Source organism: Bubalus bubalis, chromosome 9 (genome assembly GCF_019923935.1).
Source record: "Bubalus bubalis isolate 160015118507 breed Murrah chromosome 9, NDDB_SH_1, whole genome shotgun sequence".
Lineage (NCBI taxonomy): Eukaryota > Metazoa > Chordata > Mammalia > Artiodactyla > Bovidae > Bubalus > Bubalus bubalis.
This window is the reverse complement of record NC_059165.1, coordinates 23,369,602-23,388,635: the sequence shown is the minus strand read 5'-3', so window position 1 is coordinate 23,388,635 and position 19,034 is coordinate 23,369,602. Positions and strand designations below refer to the sequence as shown.

The following is a 19,034-nucleotide window of genomic DNA, read 5'->3' as shown; positions in this document are numbered from 1 at the left end:
AACCAAGGTATGTCACTGAGATAGAGGCAAGTAGTACAAATAGTGTCTACATAAAGAAACTATGCAATGGAAGAAAACTGTGCGATATATGTTCTTAGACAATCAGAGGTAGGACTTGGTTACACTCAGCAACAGGATGTTGTTGATGGCTTTGGTAGAGCAGTGGGAGTGAAAGGTTGTTTGGAGTGGTTTATGGGGAAAATATTGGAGGAGGAAATGGCAACCCACTTCAGTGTTCTTGCCTGGAGAATCCCAGGGACAGTGGGGCCTGGTGGGCTGCCGTCTATGGGGTCGCACAGAGTCGGACACAACTGAAGCGACTTAGCAGCAGCAGCAGCATGGGGAAAATGGAAGAGGAAAGGAGACATTACTACTAATCTGACACTCTTTAAAAAAATAGTAAGAGGAGATTTTACTAACCTTATGCATTTTAAAATTTAGATAAAATGAATAAGCTTCTAGAAAAACACAATTTACTAAAACTGAAAAAGAGAAAATCTGAATGGATCAATACACATTAACAAAGATACACATTAAAGAAACTGAATTTGTAATTTCAAACTTTTCATAATAGAAATTCTAGACCCAGATGGCTTTATTTGTGAATTTTCAAAATGTTTAAAAAGTATAACACCAATAAGTTAAGAAAAAAGAAAGTGCAAAAAAAGTAAAACACCAATCTTAAGTAAAAAAACAAAAACAAAAAACCACACCAAAAAAAAACCAGGATAAAATAGAGAAAAATGGCATACTTCTTAACTCATTTTATGAGAGCAGAAAAGGACAACTCCAGAAAGAAACAGGTCAATTACAAGTCAATATTTCAAAAATCTAAATGTAAAAGCCTTCCCACCTCACACACCAAATTCAGCAAATAAAATGCAGTGATTTTAAAAAGTAGGATAAATCACAGTGTATTTATTTGTTCCTGGTATGTAAAGTTGATTTCACATTCAGAAATCATCTATCTCAGAAATCAACCAAGTTAATAGAAAAAAAAAAACCCAAAAATAAATAATTTAACAGATATAGATATGTACTCAACAAAGTAAAATGTCATATCCGTTCATGTTAAAAAACCTCATAATAGACTAGGTATAACAGGGAACTTCCATGATAAGACAAACTTAGTTATAAAGAATGTATAACAAATATCATACTTCCCTGAGAAATAATGAAAGCCTTATACCTGAAATTATGACCAAGACAGTTATATTCACCCATCAGTATATTCATTCAGCTCATGTTAGTGGCTCAAGCCAATGCAGTTTTAAAGATATTAAAACTTTAACAATTGTAAAGGAAAAAATAAAACTTCTTAATTTACAGGCTGGTATGATTGAGTACGTAAAAAATTCAAAAGGATGCGTAAACTATTTTATTTTTAGAGGTGCTAGATGCAAGATCAATATACAGAAATAATTATATTTCCATATTAGCAATAAATAGAGAATAAATGTTAATAAATAACCACTTAAAGTAAGAGCGTTCCAGAAAAACATCTATTTCTGCTTTATTGACTATGCCAAAGCCTTTGACTGTGCGGATCACAATAAACTGTGGAAAATTCTAAAAGAGATGGGAATACCAGACCACCTGACCTGCCTTTTGAGAAATCTGTATGCAGGTCAGGAAGCAATAGTTAGAACTGGACATGGAACAACAGACTGGTTCCAAATAGGAAAAGGAGTATGTCAAGGCTGTATATTGTCACCCTGCTTGTTTAACTTATATGCAGAGTACATCATGAGAAACGCTGGACTGGAAGAAACACAAGCTGGAATCAAGATTGCCAGGAGAAATATCAATAACCTCAGATATGCAGATAACATCACCCTTATGGTGGAAAGTGAAGAGGAACTAAAGAGCTTCTTGATGAAAGTGAAAGTGGAGAGTGAAAAAGTTGGCTTAAAGCTCAACATTCAGAGAGCGAAAATCATGGCATCTGGTCCCATCATTTCATGGGAAATAGATGGAGAAACAGTGGAAACAGTATCAGACTTTATTTTTTGGGGCTCCAAAATCACTGCAGATGGTGACTGCAGCCATGAAATTAAAAGACTCTTACTCCTTGGAAGGAAAGTTACGACCAACCCAGATAGCATATTGAAAAGCAGAGACATAACTTTGCCAACAAAGGTCTGTCTAGTCAAGGCTATGGTTTTTCCTTTGGTCATGTATGGATGTGAGAATTGGACTGTGAAGAAGGCTGAGCACCAAAGAATTGATGCTTTTGAACTGTGGTGTTGGAGAAGACTCTTGAGAGTCCCTTGCACTGCAAGGAGATCCAACCAGTCCATTCTGAAAGAGATCAGCCCTGGGATTTCTTTGGAAGCAATGATGCTAAAGCTGAAACTCCAGTACTTTGGCCACTTCATGCGAAGAGTTGACTCATTGGAAAAGACTCTGATGCTGGGAGGGATTGGGGGCAGGAGGAGAAGGGGACGACAGAGGATGAGATGGCTGGATGGCATCACTGACTCGATGGCCATGAGTCTGAGTGAACTCTGGGAGTTGGTGGTGGACAGGGAGGCCTGGCGGGCTGCGATTCATGGGGTCGCAAAGAGTCGGACACAACTGAGCGACTGATCTGAACTGAACTGAACTGAACCACTTATAATAGCATAAAAATACCTAAGAATAAATACAAATGAAGCTATATAAAACCCTTTTAGTGAAAACTACAAAATATTATTGAGAGAAACTAAGAAGATGTGAGTAAATGAAATGTTCAGGGTTGTAGATTGAAAAACTCAATATAGTAAAGGTATCACTCTTTTGATATATGGAGACTTTGCTGATACCTTTAAGGCATAGAAACACAGAGGGTTAGGCAAAATGAGGTGAAAGGGAATACTTTCAAAATAAAAGATAAAACTTCAGAAAAAGAACTAAAATCAGAGATAAGAAATTTACCAGTTAAAGAAATCAAAGTAATAGTCATAAATATGCTCATCAAAGTCAAGAAAAGAATGGACGAACTGAGTGAGAACTTCAACAAAGGGATAGCAAATACGAAAAAGAACCAATCAAACTGAAGACCAGAATTACTGACAAGAGAAATGCACTAGAGGAACTCAACAACAGACGAGGGGATGCAGAACAGAGCAGTAATCTCTATGACAGGGTAGTGGAAATTACCCAACTGAAACAGCAAGAAGAAAACAGAATAAAGAAAAATGTATATAGTTTAAGATACCTCTGGGAAAACATCAAGGAAACTAACATTCATGTTATAGGCATCCCAGATGGAGAAGAGAAAAAGAAAGCGACAGAAAACCTGTTTGAAGAATGGCTGATGGCTGAAAACTCCCCTACCATTCTGGTGATGGAAACAGACATTCAAGCCCAAACAAGATAAACCCAAAGAGACCCACACCAAGATGCATTATAATTAAAAGGTCAGAAGTTAGAAAGAATATAAAAAGCAGAAAGAGAAAGAAACTAATTACATATAAGTTTAGTTCAGTCTCTCAGTAGTGTCGAACTCTTTGCAACCTCTTGGACTGCAGCACGCCAGGCTTCCCTGTCCTTCACCAACTCTTGGAGCTTGCTCAAACTCATGTCCATTGAGTCAGTGATGCCATCCAACAATCTCTGTCATCCCCTTATCCTCCTGCCTTCAACCTTTTCCAGCATCAGGGTCTTTTCCAATGAGTCACTTCTTTACATCAGCTGGCCAAAGTATTGGAATTTCAGCTTCAGCATCAGTCCTTCCAATGAATATTCAGGACTGATTTCCTTTAGGATGGACTGGTTTGATCTCCTTGCAGTCCAAGGGACTCTCAAGAGTCTTCTCCAATACCACAGTTCAAAAGCATCAATTCTTCGGTGCTCAGCTTTCTTTATAGTCCAACACTCACATCCATACATGACTATTGGAAAAACCACAGCTTTGACTAGAGGACCTTTATTGGCAAAGTAATGTCTCTGCTTTTTAATATGCTGTCTAGGTTTTACTTCCCTGGTGGTTCAGATGGTCAAGCATCTGCCTAGAATGCGGGAGACCCAAGTTCAATCCCTGAGTCGGGAAGATCTCCTGGAGAAGGAAATGGCACCCCACTCCAGTATTCTTGCCTGGAAAATCCCATGGACGGAGGAGCCTGGTGGGCTACAGTCCAAGGGGTTGCAAAGAGTCAGACACGACAGAGCGACTTCACTTCCACTTTTTCACTTTCAGGATTGTCATAGCTTTTCTTCCAAGGAGCAAGCATCTTTTAATTTCATGGCTGCAGTTACCATCTGCAGTGATTTTGGAGCCCAAGAAAATAAAATCTGTCACTGTTCTCATTGTTTCTCCATCTATTTGCCATGGAGTGATGGGACTGGATGCTATGATCTTAGTTTTTTGACTTTTGGGTTTTAAGCCAGCTTTTTCACTCTCCTCTTTCACTTTTATCACTTACACACATGGAAAACCCATATAAGAAAGACTATTAGCTTCTTTTTCAGCAGACTTTACAGGTTAAAATGGACTGGAATGATATTTTAAAATACTGAAAAGAAACAAAAGCTTACCAAGAATACTCTACCCAGAAAGTTTGTCTCTTAGAATTGAAGGGCAGATAGTTTCCCAGATAAGCAAAAACTAAGAGTTAATTACCACTAAACTGATCTTACAAAAAATGTTAAAGGACCTCCTTTAAATGGAATAGAAAATCCCATAACTAGAAGCAAGAAAATTATGAAAGAAAAAAATCTTAGTAATAGAGGCAAACATAAAGTAAAAGTAATAGATCAATCACCTATTAAACAAGGTTAAAAGAAAAAAGTATATCATATCTAATTAATTAGTTAAGTTATACACAAAATAAAAAGATGTAAATTATGTCAAAAACAATAAAATGTGGGTGAGTAGAGCAGTAAAAATACAGTATTTTTAAAATGCGCTCAAACTTGGCAACCATCAACTCAAAATAGACAGCTATAATAAATAAGCTGTTATACATAAACCTCAAGGTAACCATAAATCATATATATGATATATATATCAGATACATATTATATATACATGATACATATCTGATATATAGATCAGTAGAATATACTATAGAGCCCAAAAGTAAGCCCACACATGCATGACAGGTCGCTTCGACCATGTCCAACTCTTTGTAACTCTATGGACCATAGCCCTCCAGGCTCTTCGGTCCATGGGATTCTCCAGGCAAGAATATTGAAGTGGGTTGCCATGCCTTCTCCCATCTTCCTGACCCAGGGATCAAACCAGCGTCTCACATCTCCCATGTTGACAGGTGGGTTCTTTATCACTAGCACCACCTGGGAAGCCCAAATTAATTGATGACACAAGAGTCAAGACTGTACGTGCGGAGAAGACAGTCTCTTCAATAAAGAGTTTGGAAAACTGGACAACTAAATGCAGAAAATCAAACTAGAGCATTTTTAATACCATACCAAAAAAAAAAACCTCAAAATGGATCAAAGACTTAAATGTAAGACCCCAAACCATAACACTCCTGGAAGAAAACACAGGGAATAGCTCTTTGACACTGGTCTTGGCAATATTGGTTTCTCTGCATCTGTCTCCTCAAGCAAGGACAACAAAAGCTAAAAAACCACATTAGACTGCATCAAACTAAAAAGATTTTGCACAGCAAAGGAAACCATAAAAAGTGAAAAGGCAAAATACTGAATAGGAAAAGATATTTGCAAATGGTTTATCCAATACGGTGTTACTATCCAAGATATGTAAGAAACCCATACAACTCAATATTAAAAAACCACAAGAATCCAATTTAAGATGGGCAGAACTGAGTATTTATTTTCCCCAGGAAAATATGCAATATCCAACAGATCCATGAAAAGAAGCTCATCATCATTAATCATCAGGGAAATGCAACTCAAAACCATAGTAAGATATCCTCTCATACCTGTCACAATGGTTATTACCAGACATCAAATAACAAGTATTGGTGAAGATGTGGAGAGAAGAGAACCCTCATACCCTGCTGATAGGAACATAACTTGGTAAAGTCACTATAGAAAACAGTATGGAAATTTCTCAAAAAATAAGAAATGGAACTACAATATGATCTAGCAGTTCTTCTTTTGGGTATTTCTCTGAAGAAAATGAAAACACTAATTTGAAAAGATGTATGCACTCCTATGTTCACTGCAGAATTATTTACAATAGTCAAGATATGAAAGCAACCTAAGTGTCCTTTAATAGATGAACAGATGAAGAAGAAGTGAGTAATGGAGAATAAAGAAGACTCAGCCATAAAAATGAAATCCTGCTATTTAGGACAACATGGATAGACTCAGAAAGGGTATTATGTTAAGCAAAATAAGTCAGACAGAGAAAGACATAGAAGTGATTTCACTTATATGTAGAATCTAAAATACAAAACAATTGAACAAACAAAACAGAAATAGACTCGGATACAGAAGACAAACTGGTGGTCACCAGAGGGAAGAGACTGGGCGTTAGGCAAAATAGACAAAGAGGATTAAGAGGTACAAGTTTCCAATTATAAAATAAATAAGTCACAGGGATGTAATGTATAGTATAGGGAATATAGTCAAGAGTATTGCAATAACTTTATATGGTTACAGATAGTTACCAGACTTTTCATGGTGATCAACTTGCAATGTATATAAATGTCAAATAACTATATTGTACACCTGAAACTAATATGTCAAGTATACTTCAATTAAAAAATAAAATACATATGGTAATTATAAAGGCCAGTAATAACCTAGACAATCTGAAGAAAAGATTGATGATTTACTCTGCAAATATAAAAACTTACCAAAAAGTTGCAGTAATTAATACAGTGTGTTATTGACAAAAAGATAGACAATAATTCATGAAAATAATCAAGAGTTAAACAGATTCATGATATGACAATTTATTTTTTGAGAAGGTGATTCTCCAGAGCAGTAGGTATAGGGTGGTCTTTTTGACTACCAATGGTATGAGTAATTGGAAATCCATGTGGAGAAAAATGAAGCTTGACCTCACTTGATTCCATAGACACAATTTAATTCCAGGTCACATCCAAATGTGAAAGACAACATCATAAAGATTACAGACAAAAACATAGAGGAGTGTCATCATGACACTGAGGTAGTGAAGGATTTCTTAAATGAAACATGAAAAGTGCCGACCACAAAGTAAAATGCTTGGGAGTCTGTATTGTATTAAAATTAAGAATATGTATTAATCAAAAGACATTTTTAAGAGGGTGAAAGTGCAATCCCTGGAGTGGGAGTATACATTCACCACATTATAATAGTCAAAGCAGAGGTAGAACATTTGACTGCACACATCACAGTCAAAGGGCTTGTGTCTTGAAGATGTAAAAAGTTTTCCAGAAAGATAAATAGTTCAAGACAAAAATAGAGCAATAAATGATATCTACCTAACAGATAAACATGAAAAAAATGCTCAACATCATCAATGATCAGAGAAACGCAAGTAAACCGAAAAAGACTGAGGTCATTGAGTACTGGTGAGTTACTAAGTAAATTAAGCAATAGGAATTCTCACACCCTGCTGGTGTACAAATGTCTTTGAACACAATGGACAATCTTATAAAATTATCTTTTGAAGCTGAACCTTCTATGTGAACTAGCAATTTCATTCCTAGATATATCAAAGTATATTTACAAGAGTTTTCCACCAAGAGGTACTCCCTGTAAGAATTAGTAACGCATATACTTCAGGGAGAAGAAAGGCATAGAAAGGAATGGAATGTATTTTTGAAGTGCTGAAAGTAATTATAAGATATGTTGGAAATTCTAGTTAAACAGTGTGTAAACAGTTCATTTGTACTAGGTTAGAAATATGTGGGAAGCTTCCCTGGTGGCTCTGTGGTAAAGAATGTGCCTGCCAATGCAGGAGACATAGGTTCTATCTCCGGTCCTGGCAGACTCCACGTGCCACGGGACAACTAAGCCTGTGCACCACGACCACTGGGCCCGCATGCTTCTGCGACTGAAGCCCAGACACTCTAGAGCCTGCACTCAGCAACGAGAGAATCCCACACAGCAATGAAGACCCAGCACAGTCAAATAAATAAAAGGACTATTAAAAAAATAAGTGGGAATAAAATCTCAGACATTAGAAAAATAGTAGGAAAGTCTTTAGGGCTAGATCAAGGGACAGAGTTCCTGGTTTTATTTTGGAGGAAGATATAAATATTACATAAATTTAGATTTTGGTAGAAAAAATATAACATTAAATGTGTACATTGCATCAAAGACTTTTATGTATTCATATTCCCCCAAATCTTAATTTTTCAATCTCTATAACAATAAAACAAAATAATAAAAACAAAGTGAAAAAATAAAACTCAGATTTAAGATATGTTTAAAAAAAAGTATATGTGCATATGCATCAAAAAAAGTATATATCAATATTCATAGCAACATTATTCATAATATCCAAGAGTGAGAAACAACCCAAATGCCCATCAGCAGAAGACAGGATAAATAGTGTGCATTTGTTCAATGGACCAATATAAAGCAACAAAAATGAAGGAATTTATACCTACACTCACATGTGAAAAAATCTCACAAACATAATGTGGGGCAAAGGAAATCAAAAATGAAATAATAGATACCCTAAGAGTTATCTGTAAAGAATTCAATAAATATGCAATACTAACCTACAGTGTTTAGGGACACATTTAAGTTAGAAGAGGCATGAGGATGTTTCTGAGTTGCTGGCAATATTCTAATTTTTGATCTGCCTGACAGTGACATGAGTGCTTATTCTGTGTTACTTCAGAGATGTACGTTTTGTTTTTTATGAGTTGTATACGTGTTATATATTCCTACAGCATACATTTTTCAAAGTAGAGGTTACGTTTTCTAGAATCAGGGAAGTTCGGCTGTTTGTGACACTGGAAATAATCTTGTGATACGTGTTCCAATCAGAATGACATACCAGGCCTAGCTGCTGGTAAGCTCTGGGAATGAATGTTCTTTAGAAGGAGGAACATATTATTTTCCCCTTGTTTAACTTTCCCTGAGTACAGTAGAGAGATTTTTCAGCCTCCCACCTTCCCCTCTAAAAGCAGACTATAATGTCAAGACATGCAATATATTTTGAAGCTATGCAAGATCTTCCTTCCTGCTGTGCTTAATTTCTGAATCCAATGCTATCACAAGAACAGATGCAATGTGATGCCCAGTGGAAAGAGCAAGTATGATTTTCATCAGCACTCCATGGCCCTACTGTAAATTGGTCTTGTGTACACTGCTCAGGCAGATGAACCACACATTTTTTAAGATTTTATTTTAAGGCTGAGTAACAGAAAACAAAGTTCCTTTTTAAATTTAAAAGTAGGCATTTTTTTTTCCTTTCACATGGAACCAAAATCAAAATAAGCAGAGATGAGTTTTTTTTATTTTCAATACTCTATTTTGAGCTAGAAAGATTATCTGAGATTATTGTAAACAATATTTAGTAAACTTGGTCATGGAAAAAGCTAATAATATGTCTGTTATCTATTTGGGGTCTGATTTCAAACTTGACATTTGGATCCAAAATTTAATGGAAAATTCCTGATCTTAAAAAAAAAAAACTCTACTAATTACAAATGAGAAAAAATAAGGGCTCCATATAGGTCTAAAATGCTAATTTAAGTGGCAAAGTAAATATCCTTCCTCCTTTTATCAACTATGCAATCCTCTCAACTGTGAATCCAGACCTATCTCTATAAGTAAGCAGTTTCACAGAAGGAATTATTAAGTAGACAGGCCTTCGTCAAGCATTTTTAAACATTGGAATTGGTCCTGCCTTACCAAACCTGCCATTAAAGTACTGCGTGACTGTTTAGGTAGTAGGAGAGGTAGCCAGACAAAAGCTTCATAGTCTGTCTATAGATAAGCTTCTAGCTTACCTTATATTTGATGTTACTAAGGAGATTTGATGCTGAAGCTGAAACTACAATACTTTGGCCACCTGATGTGAAGAAATGACTCACTGGAAAAGACCCTGATGCTGGGAAAGATTGAAGGCAGGAGGAGAAGGGGACGACAGAGGAAGAGACGGTTGGATGGCATCACCGACTCGATGGACGTGAGTTTGAGTAAACTCGGGAGTTGGTGATGGACAGGGAGGCCTGGCGTGCTGCAGTCCATGGGGTTGAAAAGAGTCGGACACAACTGAGCAACTGAACTGAAGAAGAAACATTTATACTGTGACTTGAATATACTTGTGCTATATATAAACAAGACCTCCACTTTACCAGTTTCAGGGGTAGAAAATAAACTCATATCTGTGGATTAGTCAAATCAAATATTACAAGTATTTCTAAGCATATCTTTCCTTTCATGTTTCCCTTGCTCTACTTCCTTTTTGGTAATTCCAAAAACTCAAGATTAATATAATCCCCAGCTTCATTCCTGTTACAATGAGCTGAGAGCTTGGACTTCTTCACTGGCAACTTTTGACTTTTCCCAGAAAGAGTCAGTGTTAAAATACTGTTATTTTCTTTACTGTTCACAAAAAACTAACACAACACCAGAACATCATAAATCAACTATACTCCAAAAACACCCCCAACAATGTGAATCTGCCAATTCTTGCCCAGTGTGTGACTAATGAGTGAGGAAGGCAGGGGCAGGGGGAGAGCCATTCCTCCAGAGCCATCCTCTTTGACTTTCATTAAAAAGTTGGTGCCCTGTGACAACCTAGAGGCGTTGGGTGGGGAGGAAGATGGGAGGGAGATTCAAGAGGGAGGGGACATACTATACCTATGGCTGATTCATGTTGATACATGGCAGAAACCGACACAATATTGTAAAGCGATTATCCTCCAATTGAAACTAAATACATTTAAAGTTTAAAAAGTCCCAGGTCAATTGGCATTTACTTAGCAACTAAGCCTAAGGTGGTTTTCATTTCTGGCATTCTGAAACCTGTTCCTCTACACCCTCTACACCTTTTTCCTTTGCAGTACTACCACTCCCTTTTGCTTTCCTTCTCATAAAAACCTACCCCAATTTTTGGTTCCAAGGATGACTAACATTCTCTGGGGAAAAATCTATTACTTTGATAGTTCAGAAAGTTTTTCTTGTGATGTCTTTTTTGGCTGAATAATATTCTGTTAGAGAAAGGGGCACGGAGGATGAGATGGTTAGATAGCAGCACCAACTCAATGGACATGAATTTGAGCTAGTGTAGGGAGATAACCCACTCCAGTACTCTTGCCTGGAGAATCCCATGGACGGAGGAGCCTGTTGGGCTACAGTCCATGGGGTCGCTAAGAGTTGGACACAACTGAGCAACTTCACTTTCACTTTTCACTTTCATGTATTGGAGAAGGAAATGGCAACCCACTCCAGTATTGCTGCCTGGAGAATCCCAGGAACAGAGGAGCCTGCTGGGCTGCCATCTATGGGGTCACACAGAGTCGGACACAACTAATGCAATTTAGCAGCAGCAGCAGGGAGATAGTGTAGGACAGAGGAACCTGGAATACTGCAGTCCATGGGGTTGCAAAAGGTCAGACACAATTTAGTGACTGAACACGTATTTTCTTTATATATTCATCCACTGATAGAAATTGTATTGTTTTCACCTCTTGGCTTCTGTGAATAATGCTATTATAGATATGGTGTACAAATAACTTTAAGACTTTGCTTTCAGTTGTTTTGGATAGATATACCCACAGGTGGGATTACTGGATCATATGGTAACCCTATTTTTAATTTTTTGAAGAGCCTCAATACTGTTACCCATAGCAGTTTCACCATTTTTCATTTCCAGTAACAGTGCACCAGGGTTCCAATTTCTCTACATCATCACTAGTTTATTTCTGTTGTTTTTTTCTATAGTGACCATCCTAATGGGTGTATAGCAGTATGTCATTGTGGTTTTGATTTGCTATTCTCTAACAGTTTGTGATAACTGAGCATCTTTTTACATGCTTATTAGCCATTTGTTTATCGTCTTTGGAGAAATGTCCTTTATTCAAGTCCTTTATTTTTTGTTTGAGTAAGCTCCGGGAGTTGGTGATGGACAGGGAAGCCTGGTGTGCTGCAGTCCATGGGGTCGCAGAGTCAGACACAACTGAGCGACTGAACTGAACTGATTCTTGTTGAGTTGTAGGAGTTCTTTATATATTCTGGATATTTACTCATCAGATATATGATTTATATATATTTTTTCCTTCTGTGGACAGAGCCTCCATTTTCTTTTAGCTTCCAGTGTTACTATTGAGATCTGCCTTTCTGATCCTTTGTATGACATCTTCCCTGACCTGGTCTGGGGGAAACTTTTATCATCTCTCTTCCCCTAGTGGTCCCAAATTTCATGACAATCTAGTTTGGCATTGGTGTATTTTGCTCTGTTTTTAGGGGTCTTTTTCATTCTGAAACTCTCTTCCTTCAGTTATGGGAAATTATACTTTACTTGGTTCTATGGTGATTTCTTTTCATTTTTGGTATCTATATTTTCTTTTATTCTAACACCTGAGTTTATTTTTGAGTGTCTTCTATGAGTTACATTTATTATGACTGCAATGTGAACTTGTTTCTGTATTACAGCTTTTCATCTATTATGTTTTTATTACTGCATTTGCTTCTTTTGCCTCTGCTCCTTTTAGATTACTATTGGATTGTTGGAATTTTATTTTTTCTGTTGATTTGAAATTTGTACATATTTTTTACCCTGCATGGTTATTTAGCCTTAAGGCCCTATCTCCTATGTCCCTGTGGTTGTTAGAATCCCAGCGTTATTACCTTTGCCCGACATTTCATATCCAGCACTTTGTGGGCTGCCTAACACTTGCTGCTAGCTTCTGAGATGGGTCTATTTGTGTCAAAAGGGTATTTGTAGTGGTCTATTTATTATATTAAATCAGCATTTCTGTGTTGCAACAGGAAGAGTTACATTGCAGTGTTCAGTCTATCATGTTGCTTTACTGAGAAGTCTACCCTTAATAAATGTCAAATATAAATATGTATATGTGTATACCTGCATATGTGAATGTATCAATTGAGTGATGAAGTAAAACCAGTACATGATTTTCTATGATTCCACATAATACAGCTTTTGTTAGCATAAACTTGATAAAGAGAGCCATGCTATTTTCTATGAACCAAAGACAATCCTTTACAACTGACAACTTTCAAAGCCTTTGTAGTTTTAGAAAGGATGCCCTATAACCATCTGAGCAGAGTTTGAAAGATAATGAATACTGCAAACAGCAGTGTACTATAACCCCCAACACAAAAAACTTGCAGTTGTTTCAGGGAATGAAATTTGGAAGTACTTATCAGACCTTCTGAACTTTGAACAAAGTTTAAAAGCCTGGAAGCATTTCTTTTTTTTTTTCCTAAGCAGTGTGCTGGTTAACTTAGAAAACAACTTCTCTATTTGAACCATGGCTTGTATCCCTCTATGTTAGCCACAACAAATGTTCATCATTATTTTAAAAGCTAGAGAGTAGGAGGGAGAGTAAAATATCTGCCTCGAGCCTTTTTTTTCTCCAAAAATAAAAAGAGAAAGGGAGGAAAGAGGCATAAAACAATATTACGCTGCATTCTCCACTTTGTCATTCAATGCCTTACAATTGCCTAATTGTTCATCAGGTTCACAAAAGAAATACCTTTTATTTTCTCCAGGCACTTAGAGATGACTAAGTGTCACTTAGTCAATTGGCAGAACAAAGAAGTCAATTATGGATCACATTTTCTCTGTTTCGTTATTCTTGAAAATAATTCACTTTATTGGTGTAGTGTTCTGGAAGGTGAGGGATTGACAGGCCCAGAGTACAGAAATATCAACCCATAGATTCAGGTTGCACACATGCATTTCTGTTTAAAACTAGAGGTGAAAAGGTAACCATTTCTCAGTCTCTTCATACTGAAAACTACTCTAAAAAAAAATGAAATACTAAGAACTCCTGACTTCCTTCAAGTATATTTCATCTCAACTTAAAGTCACATGCTCACATTTTCTTTCCTCACCAGTCCTAAAGATTAATTAAGCTAGTCCTCAATTATCTCTTTGATATGTGTATAAAGTAGTGATTTAGCATTACAATATAAAAAGCTTAAAGTATAATTTTCATAGTTTTCCTCTAGCTAAAATATAGTATTACTCTTGTGGAAATTTGAAAAATATATATATACATGTAAAAGAGAAAATAAAAATCATCAATAACTTCATAACACAGAGAAAATCAGTTAACATTTCTGTACAATGCTGCCACAATTTTCTGTATTTATATAATAAATTATAATCACATGAATGTTATTTTATAACTTCATTTTATATTTTGTGAGCATTTATAAGAGATCAAATGTTCCCCTAAAATGAATTTTAATTGCTAAATTATTGTCCGTAAATGGACATACTCTAATTTATTAAAGCATTCCTTTTTTGTTGGGTAGACAAAATATTTACACTGTGCCATCACAAATAACCACTGAAATGAATACCATTGAATATATGTCTTATTTTTGAACTTTTTATTTTGTATTGCTGCTGCTAAGTCACCTCAGTCGTGTCCGACTCTGTGTGACCCCATAGACCGCAGCCCACTAGGCTCCCCGGTCCCTGGGATCCTCCAGGTAAGAACACTGGAGTGGGTTGCCATTTCCTTCTCCAATGCATGAAAGTGAAAAGTGAAAGTGCAGTCGCTCAGTCGCTCAGTCGTGTCCGACTCTTAGCGGCCCCATGGACTGCAGCCTACCAAGCTCCTCCATCCATGGGATTTTCCAGGCAAGAGTACTGGAGTATAGCTAATTGTGATAGTTTCAGGTGTACAGCCAATGGACTCAGCTATACATATACGTATCCATTCTCAACATGTGTCATTGTATAAGTCTGCTTATTTTCTTACTTGTAACCTACTTGTAGTGGACTTACTACAGTAAAAGTTACTGATGTTAAGACTTACACAGTATGTGGTCAAATCACTTTCCCCAAATTTACTACTTCACTGCCCTAAAAGCAGAGTCAGTTTTATATTTGTAATAAATTTCTGAATGATGAAAATATTAGCTTAATCAATTGACCATGGGTGGCCTTAAGTCACAGAATCAAGCTATTGGATTTTTCTATTAATTGTACAATTAATTTTTCTATTAATTGTAGAATTGTAATTCAATTCTATCAATTGAAGAATGTGTGTTCCTTTATTATATTTGTATTTTTCAATATAATGTTAGGAAAGAAATTCATACTTAACTATCCTTTAATCTTGTATAGTAGTCTCTGAAATAACTCAATGTTATTCTGATCACTTTAATGTAAGTTTGTTATTCAGACATATAAAACACATTCACATAGCAACATATTTCTTTATCTTTCCTTATTTTAAGAAAAGTGTCTTAATTATAGAATATCTCATTATATTTTTTTAAAATAAGCCAACATACACTATTCCTTTTAAAATTGATCTAAGAACTTAAGAGCCTAGTAAAAGTTGGAGAAATATCTGGAGAAAACAAGAACAGATGTTTGGTATTTTCTTTAAATCATTTTTTTTCCCAGTAATTGTTTACCAGAATTTACTAAATATGGGAATAAAACTGCTACAGAATACAATCTATATCCACAAATGGGATTATCAAGTTATATTCAATCTATTCTGTATTTTTTAGCAGCAAGTGCATTTTCTATATGCAGAGCAAGCCCTGAAGAGCACCACAGCCACAAATTGCGATTAGAAAAGCTGCTTGTTTAGCAGTTTCAAAGAGAACCAACATGACAATCAAACATGGAAAGAGCAGATGGAAAATTTATTTTAGGACATGCAGCAATAATAGAGAAATTAGGGAGCAATTAAAACATGAAAAAAAATCAGCTTAGCTGAGAAAGTGAATCCAAAGATAGTTCAGTTCAATTCCCAATTATGCTTTTTTTTAAACTGAAGTTTGAATTAGAATGAAATCTGAATGTTCTTTTAAGAAGTACAACTTAGAGTGACATGTGGTGACTTAAAACAGCCTTAGTACACCTATGGGTGATTCATGTTGATGTTTGAGAGAAAACAACAAAATTCTGTAACGCAATTATCCTTCAATTAAAAAAAAATTTTTTTTTAAAACAGAGCAATTATTCAATACCATCACTTATTTTTAGAAGATAAATTATTGATACCTATATTTGATTGCTGGTAGAGAGCAACAGTTTCAAAGTCACAGTAGACAGCCTTGTACGTTTTTTAACTAACTACATTTAAAAATTAAAATTTTTGTTTTAAGTTGGTTGCATAAGAGTAAAGGCCCCATCTATGAATTTCTCAGACATTTTGTACCTAACACATCAGGAGAAATTAATGTGACCTTTGAAAATAAAGTTTCCTTTAAGTCAGTACTACTGGATTTAGATAGAATATGTCAAGGCACAAGAATACCTTCACAGGAATATTTGCATCTCCAAATGAAAATGAATTGTAGCATTCAGTAGAGGTAATTCCAGACACTCAGCCAGGAATCTTGTTCTGCTTCTGTTGAAGCTTAATGCCACCGAAGGCAGTGGGGATCCTATGAGGCAACCCAGCCCATGGAAGTGCAACGGTTTGTCCATGCAAATAAAGTAGCATCACAGGCTAGATTCTCTGGAAGTGAATCCTAACCCAAGGAGTCATGTGCTAGTGATCTAATAAAATGCTCCCAGATGAAACCAATAAAAGAGTGGTGAAAACAAAGTCGAGGAGGAGGCTGAAACTAACCAGGTGTGTTTTGAGCAAAGGCCCTTTGCAGGGCAGCTTCACCCTAAAGCAGAGGGAATTTTGAAGTATTATTATGGCATAGTTTATCCCAACACATAAATACAACTCCAGGGAAGATGTGGCTTGATTAAATTATGTTGCCACAAAAAGGCTATTGGTCTCCTCAGCAATTAATATCAGATTCCACACCTGACAAGTCAGAATTCAGCCTCTGTGATGTCTAGGCTACTGGGTCCAGGCGTCCTCTCCAATCTAACACCACCGTTGGGGGTGGGGTCATTCAATTTGTAGGCCTAAACAGGGAAAGGATGTGGTTGGAGCAGAGTTGTTTTTGTGTTTTTTTGGTGTCAGGAACTCAGGAACAGTTGGTAAAGGAAGGATGGTGAAGATTAGAAGCTCAGTTTTGCATTGCTATTAAACATCCAGATGAGGATGTCACATAAGTAGTTATATACATAGATCTGAAGTGCAGAGAAGGTTTGGGGGCTGAAGAAACAAAAGTTTGGAAATTTTAGCATATTGTTCAGTTGGTAAGTAGTGTCCGACTCCTTGCAGCCCCCATGGACTGTAGCATACCAGGCTCCTCTGACCTCCAATATCTCCTGGAGTTTGCACAAATTCATGTCCATTGAGTCCATGATGCTATTAAACCATCTCATCCTCTGCCACCCCCTTCTTTTGCCTTCAATCTTTCCCAGCATCAGGGTCTTTTCCAATGAGTTGTCTCTATATCTGGTGGCCAATTACTGGAGCTTCAGCTTCAGCATCATTGCTTCCAATGAATATTCAGGGTTGATTTCCTTTAGAATTGGCTGGTTTGATCTCCTTAGTGTCCAAGGAACTCTCAAGAGTCTTTTCCAGCATCACAATTCAAAAGCATCAATTCTTGGGCGCTCAGCCTTCTTTATGGTCCAACTCTCACATCTGTACATGACTACTCGAAAAACCATAGCTTTCACTCTACAGACCTTTGTTGGCAAAGTGATGTCTCTACTTTTAAATATGCTGTCTAGGTTTGTCAAGGCTTTCCTTCCACGGAGCAAGTGTCTTTTAATTTCATGGCTGCAGTCACCATCTGCAGTGATTCTGGAGCCCAGGAAAAGAGTATCTTTCACTGCTTCCCCTTTCCGCCCTTTTATTTGCTATGAAGTGATGGGACCAGATGCAATGATCTTAGTTTAATGCTGAGTTTCAAAGTAGCTTTTTCATTCTCTTTCACCCTCATCAATAAGTTCTTTAGTTCCTCTTTACTTTCTGCCATTAGAGTGGTATCATGTGCATATCTGAGCTTGTTGATATTTCAGCATATAGACAGTATTAAAAGCTATGAAATGGAAGACTTCCTTCATGTTAGTTTCAGATGTACTACATAGTGATTTCACATTTGCATACATTATAAAGTGATCACAGTAAGTCTAGTAACCATCTGTCTCCATACAAAGTTATTACAATATTTTTGACCATATTTTATGCTATATGTTACATCCCCATGGCTTATTTATTTTATAACTGGAAGCTTGTACCTCTTCTTCATCTATTTCACCAACCTCCCCCTCTGCAACTACCACCCATTTGTTCGCTAACCCTAATCTATGAGTCTGTTTTGTTTTGTTCATTTTTTTGTTTGTTTTAGATTTCACGTCTCAGTGAAATCATATACCATTTGTCTGTTTCTGACATTGCAGTAAGTATAACACCTTCTAAATCCATCCATGTTGCAAATGGCTAGACTTCCATTTTCTTTTTAATGGTTGAGAAGTATTCCATTGTATACATATGCCACTTCTTTATCCATTCATCTATTGATGGCTACTTAGGTTGCTTCCATATCTTGGCTGTCATAAATAACCCTGAGATGAACATAGGCATGTGTATATATTTTTGAATTAGTACTTTTGTTTTCTTCAGTTAAATACCCAGAAGTGAAACTGATGGATCACATGGCACTTCTATTTTTAGTTTTTTGAGGAACCTTGATACTATTTTTCTTAGTGACTGCACCAATTTACAATCCCACTAACAGTACACGAAATTAATGTTTGCTCTATGAGGTCACCAGCATTTATTGTCTTTTGATGATGGTTATTCTGACACATGGGAGGTGATATCTCATTATTTTGATTCGCATTTCTCTGATTAGTGATGTTGAACATGTTATAATGTGTCTGTTGGCCATCTGTGTGTTTTCCTTGGAAAAATGTCCTCTTGTCCATGTTTTAGTCAGGTTGTATGAATTCTTTATATATTTGGATGCTAACCCTTTATCAGATATATCATTTGCAAATACTATCTAGCATTCAACAGACTGCCTTTTCTCCTTTGTTGATAGTTTCTTTCATTGTACAAAAGCTTTTTAGCTTGATGTAGTCCTATTTG

General features: G+C 36.4%; 1 long non-coding RNA gene across 1 annotated transcript in view; it reads right to left on the bottom strand.

Annotated features, from left to right (window-relative positions):
- LOC123334992 overlaps positions 1 to 17,271 on the bottom strand; it is a 61,928-nt gene extending 44,657 nt beyond the window's left edge. The window contains exon 1 of the long non-coding RNA XR_006553184.2: positions 16,341 to 17,271. This is a non-coding gene — a long non-coding RNA (uncharacterized LOC123334992). The remainder of the gene's footprint in view (positions 1 to 16,340) is intronic.
- Positions 17,272 to 19,034: the final 1,763 nt, after the last annotated feature.